Raw genomic sequence first — 6,551 nt, 5'->3', positions numbered from 1 at the left:
TATATATATATATATATATATATATATATATATATATATATATCAAACCTGGAAATCATTATCAGACTAATTAACTTCTGTTACATTTAACTTCTGTTGACTCAAGTGGACTTGAGTTAACTTTCAAGTTGCTGTGGCGATCTTTAGGCTGAAGGACTTGAAATCCAGGGGCCTCGTCTATTGCAGCCCCTTGGTTGATGCATTTTTGGTAGGCATCAACAAAGGGTTTAGGACCCTCCTGGAGGATGAGGAATGCCAGCTGGCTGTTGCTTTCCACCCCAAATTTTGACTTAATCTGGTTGGATAAGTATAACAACACCAAGATCGCCAAGGTGAGGAAAAGCATGAAGAGTAAAGTCGGAGGCCATGAGGCAGCAGTCTGATGAAGTGATCAGCAACAGTAGAGGCAGTAACAACAAAGAAGAGGAGGATGACTTCTTCTTTGGTGTCACCCAGCCAAAAGAGAGCAGCAGGAGCCACAGGTCACTCAAAGACAAGGCCCAAAATTTGGTCAAGACTTGTTTGGAGACCAACTCCAAGGACTTGCTGACAGATGCTGCCTTCTTGGGTGAGCAAGTGTTAGTGGACTTCTTCCTCAAGTTCAACACAGTCTTCCCCTCCAGTGCTGTAGTGGAGCGTTTGTTCTCTATCGGCAAAGACATCTTGAAGGCCAAGAGATCATCCTTGTCTGATGAAAACTTTGACATGCTAATTTTCATAAAGGGCAACAGGCATCTCCTGAACAAAATGGAGAAGGAGAAGAAGAGGAAAAATTAAATTATGTATATATCCTGTTTTTATTTATTTATTAAAAAAATTTTTTATGGTCACTTTATCAACAAACTTTTATGTATATACACACATACATGTTTATAAATACATATATGTATATATATATATATATATATATATATATATATATATATATATATATATATATATATACACACACACACAAAAATATATATGCAAACACACATACACATATTTATATGTACCCCTTCCCCAGTCTTATGCATAGGTAAATCCCATGTAGTCTACCCAGTAGTGGTGTAGTGAGACTGTAGGCAGGCTGATAGAGAAGGTAGACTTCGTATGGGGCAGATGCACACGAATAGTTAGCTGTAAGAGTACACATGATATACATTCCTTCCAATGTTCAGAAGATTCATTTGAAGTAATTGATGGCTTTTGTTACTGAGGTGTGACCTAATTAGCAGTGGAGGTGGGTGTTCTAAAACCATAGCAGCCGAAGAGAGAATTCTGAGAGTTGTCTATGCTTGTAATGAAGTTTTTTTTCTTTTTTTTCTTAGAGAGACAAAGGCAGATTGTATGATACTGGTGTACAAAATGCAATGCTGCTTAATAGCAAGATGTGGGCCTTGAATGTGGAAGATTTGCAATGGCTAAAAAAGATACAAAGCAAGTATGCTAGATGTGTCATGTTTGTGTGCATGAATGATGGCACATAGATGAACTGGGATGAAAGCTGGATATAAGAAACATCAGGCATAGTGTGCAAGAGGTAATCTGCTATTGTATGGACATCTGATGCATATGGAAGATGCTGGTTATATAAAAAAGTGCTTGAAATGCCAAATGCTTGTAGTTGATGGAAACTGTAGAAGACAAAGGCTAAGGAAAATATGGAAAATATGGAATGAAGTGGTGAAGACTGAACTCAAGAAGTTGAACCTCACAAAAGAGATGATAAAGAATAATAGTAAGTGATGATATGCAGTGCTGGAAGAGTCCTTCTTACTATAGAAACCATGGTGAAATATAAACTATATCAGTGGTACTAATATAGGTTGGAATGTATATTATGTCTATATTAAGTATCTCACTCATTATATTGCTTATTAAGTCTCTACTGTCCCCTTCATTACCCTGTTGTCTATCTTCATTGTGGTTTTGTAAGAGGAATGGCATTTGATATATTTGTATTAAATTACCTCCATCGTTACTTTTATTACTCTTCTTCTCTTCCACTATTACCCTTTATCACTCTAACTCACTTTCTCATTACAGGGCCAGTGTAACACAGAAAGGTATCACACATGCACACACACACACTATATATATCTAATATAGAAGAAAACATTCTGGGTACGACTTTAAACTGTATCTGGTAGTGGGGCCCTGGTTTGGGAGTTCTAGGGTTTTAAGCAGTGTGGAAACAACTCTTAGTCACTATTGTTCCCAGTACCTGGAGTAGTAGCACCTGTCAAGGTCCTAGCTGTAGGTTAATTAGTATGTTTTGGTAGAAATTCCCAGCACAAAGCCTCACTGCATTGCAAGTGCCTTTGGAAAAGAAAAGGCTAGGGGAGTCAACCTTGACAGAAAATCAAGGAGAGGAGTCCTTAGGCCATCTGGTGCTCTCTTTGACAACCCTTTGGAAACTCTACGGTAGGTGGAACTCTGCAGCTCTGTAAGGCCACACCAATCTAAAAACTACAGCTTGTTGATTACTGCAGCCATCTTAGCCCAAATTTACTTCTTGCGAATAATATATATATCCTTATTTCTTAGTTTGAAAATCTGGACAAAGGTGTGTATTATACTCAATAAATACAAGAATTTCTTTTGGGACATTGTCATTGATTCAGTTTTTCTGATTGATATTTTTGAAACTATTTCTCTTCCACTACTCCTTTGCTTGTCAGCCTCTTGCTCCTATCACACATCCCCTCTCTTTTACCACTCTCATAGTCATATCTCTTGATTCTTACTCTCTCTTTTAGTCACCACTTCATATTTGTCTTGAACTAATAGAGACAATCAATAGAGAAGACTCTTTAGTTTTAGTTGGTACAAGGGAAACCCTCAAATGCTGGTACTGTGATAAAATATGCCCAATACATACTCTGTTTGTTGTTGGCACGCCGTCGCTTACGACATCGAGGGTTCCAGTTGATCTGATCAACAGAACAGCCTGCTCGTGAAATTAACATGCAAGTGGCTGAGCACTCCACAGACACATGTACCCTTAACGTAGTTCTCGGGGATATTCAGCGTGACACAGTGTGACAAGGCTGACCCTTTGAATTACAGGCGCAACAGAAACAAGAAGTAAGAGTGAGAGAAAGTTGTGGTGGAAGAGTACAGCAGGGTTCGCCACCATCCCCTGCCGGAGCCTCGTGGAGCTTTAGGTGTTTTCGCTCAATAAACACTCACAACGCCCGGTCTGGAAATCAAAACCGCGATCCTATGACCGTGAGTCCGCTGCCCTAACCACCGGGCCATTGCGCCTCCACACATACTCTGTGAAGCAGTTAAAAAAGGAACAGAAGCAACATAGGATGGAGAGGTTTTTTGGTCTTATCAAAGATATGACAACTACTTGCGCTGGTCTCACAATAAAATGCACTCATTACACTTTATGAAGTGATTGGTGTTAAGTGGTCCAGTTATGGAAACTTTGCTAACAATTGAATGTGCAAGTGAGACTTGCTCCTCTGATTTGTTTTGGAAGGCAGTTACTTGGAATAAGAAATGACAGGGCAGTTATAAGTTTTCATTGTGAACTATGCAATCTATGAAGAAATATGTGAAACAATCAAAAACAACTAACATTACCTTAGTGTTATGTCAACATTTACAGATGACTAAAACAACAGTGTTTAGGACCAACAGTTGCTGTTGTATGAAAATCTTTTTTGTTATTGTAATGTGTTAATCTGTTTACCTATTTCATAAGCCCAGTTTTGTTTAAACATAACAATAGAATAATGAAATAAAAATAATATGTGTGTGTGTGTGTGTGTGTGTATTGTTCAAAATAGTTTGATTCAGATTCCGTGTTACTTAAAGTTTCTAAGCTCCTAACAGGGTCCCAGTAAGTGTTGAGTACCCTTCCTTTTGTTTGTCCACTCACTATATATATATATTTGAAAGTTTTTGTGAAAATTATTTAATGCAGTTTTTAAGTGTAAATGGGATTCTTTTAAAAAATTATAAATCTTTTATCAGGCTGTTGTTAACCTTTTTGGAAGAAGTTTTTTCCTAGAGTGTATGAGCGCTTTCAATTAACCTTTTCAAACGCATGTATTCTTGGTTAATGTATGTATGTATATATTGGGTCAGCCCATAAATAATGCAGTTTTGTATACTTCTTTAATTTTTCAAAATTAAGATAAAGAAAGTTCTTTTTTAATCTAAAATATACTCTCCTTCATTTTCTACAATGCTCTTCCATCTTTCTGGTAGACTTGCAAGGCCCGCTTCCAAAATTCACTTGTCCATGATGAAAAATACTCCTCTAGTACTGTTCTGACCTCGTCCACAGAATTCATATTTTTTCTGTCCAAATGATTTTGAAGGCTGCCGAATAAATGATAATCAGATGGGGCAATGTCCAGCGAATATGGTGGGTGGGGCATCATTTTCCATTCAAACTGCACCAGCCTTTGGAATGTCATCCCCACTGTATGTAACTAAGCATTATCCTGATGGAAGAACACTTTTCATCTTGAAACCAAAGATGGTCATCTTTCTTCTAGTGCTGACTTAAGCTGCTCACAGTAGATCTCCTTTGTTATAATTTGGTTAGGTTTAAAAGTTCAAAGTGGACTAAATCTTTCACATCCCACCAAACAGATAACAACACCTTAGATGGGTGAAGACCTTCTTTAGCCTGGGGTGCTTGTGTTTCTCCTTTCCTTACCCATTTCTCATCACAAGTCACTATTCAGTCTCAAAAAGGTTCATTCATGAGATGTGACAGCAAAGAAGGGTACACATCCACTCTGCGTGTGATTAGACTCAGAAACTTTGTGAGGAATCTATTGATCCATTTTGCTGACTTTTCTGATGGCACATAAGTGTTGACAAATGGTTGAATGACCAAATTCAAGCTTCTCTGCTAGTTCCTCAACAGTTATAATGGAATTTTGTTCCACCAGTGTTTGCAGGATGTCCTTGTTGAGCTCTACAGATCTTCCAGGATGAGGCTTGTCTTCTAGGCTGTAGTTTCCAGCTCGGAATTTCTAGAATCACCATTGATACTGGCTTATGCTTATTGTCCGATCCCCATATACCGCATTAATATTCTCACACTCTTTGTTGCATTGTTACCTCTATTGAACTCATAAAGCAAAATATGCCGAATGTGCTCTTTTGTCATTGCCATTATAGCTTTGAAAAAATAACTGTTAAAATCGAACTGCACTCTTCAAAACTTGCACTAAGAATAAGTTAAATTTACTATCTGCTTTTATAGCAAGTTGATCTTGTCCCCCTCCAACTTTTAGTTCATGCAATTGAAAAAACTGCATTATTTATGGGATGACCCAATATACATATGTATATAGGGCAGGCGCAGGAGTGGCTGTGTGGTAAGTAGCTTGCTTACCAACCACATGGTTCCGGGTTCATTCCCACTGCGTGGCACCTTGGGCAAGTGTCTTCTACTATAGCCTCGGGCCGACCAAAGCCTTGTGAGTGGATTTGGTAGACGGAAACTGAAAGAAGCCCGTTGTATATATGTATATATATATATATATGTTTGTGTGTACATGTGTCTGTGTTTGTCCCCCCAACATCGCTTGACAACCAATGGTGGTGTGTTTACGTCTCCGTAACTTAGCGGTTTGGCAAAAAGAGACCGATAGAATAAGTACTAGGCATCCAAAGAATAAGTCCTGGGGTCGATTTACTCGACTAAAGGTGGTGCTCCACCATGGCCACAGTCAATTGACTGAAACAAGTAAAAGAGTAAAAGAGTATAGGTAACGTACAGTAAACAGGGGAAATTTTAGCTATTTCTCCAGAGACTATAAAAACAATGAACAACCTTAATCAATTTTTGAGGCATGCTCTCTCCCCTCTCTGCTTTTCCTCTTGCTAGTATAAAGGCCTCTGCTCGCAGGAGTTGGCTAGGTTCATGCCATCTCCACTTAGGTACATGAGTTCCACTTATCTCTCTTACTTCAATTATTCTTGTTTTATGTTTAATTCTCTGGGCCAAGCCTTCTTTCTTAGAACAACTGCCTTGTGGAATTTTCCTTGCTTCTTGTGCCATTTTCACAAACCTTACACTGGCCCTTCCTCCAGACCTTGTTAGTAAATATACGAGGGTGAGTCAAAAAGTAATGCCATTTTGTTTAGGACAGGTATAATTACCTACACAGGAACATGTATCATACATCAAAATGAAGCCAGTCGTCTGTGGATCACATCCCTACTTCTGAACATAGTCACCGTTTCTCTCAATAGTAATGTTCCACCTTTGAATGAGAGCATGTATCCCTGTCTGTAAAATTCTGTTGACTGTTCTTTAAGCCACTTCTTCACTACAGTTTTCACTTCCTCACCACTGGAATAATGTTTGCCTCTCAAACCTTCTTTCGTGGCGCTGAAAAGATGATAGTCTGAAGGCACTAAATCTGGTGAGTGTGGAGGTAGTGAAGAAGTGGCTCAAAGAAGAGTCAACAGAATTTTACAGGGCAGGGATACATGCTCTCATTCGAAGGTGGAACATTGCTATACCTGTGTTGGTATTTATACCTGTCCTAAGCAAAATGGCATTACTTATTGACTCACCCTCGTAT

Source organism: Octopus bimaculoides, chromosome 6 (assembly GCF_001194135.2).
Source record: "Octopus bimaculoides isolate UCB-OBI-ISO-001 chromosome 6, ASM119413v2, whole genome shotgun sequence".
Classification (NCBI taxonomy): Eukaryota; Metazoa; Mollusca; class Cephalopoda; order Octopoda; family Octopodidae; genus Octopus; species Octopus bimaculoides.
This window is presented reverse-complemented; position numbering follows the sequence as displayed.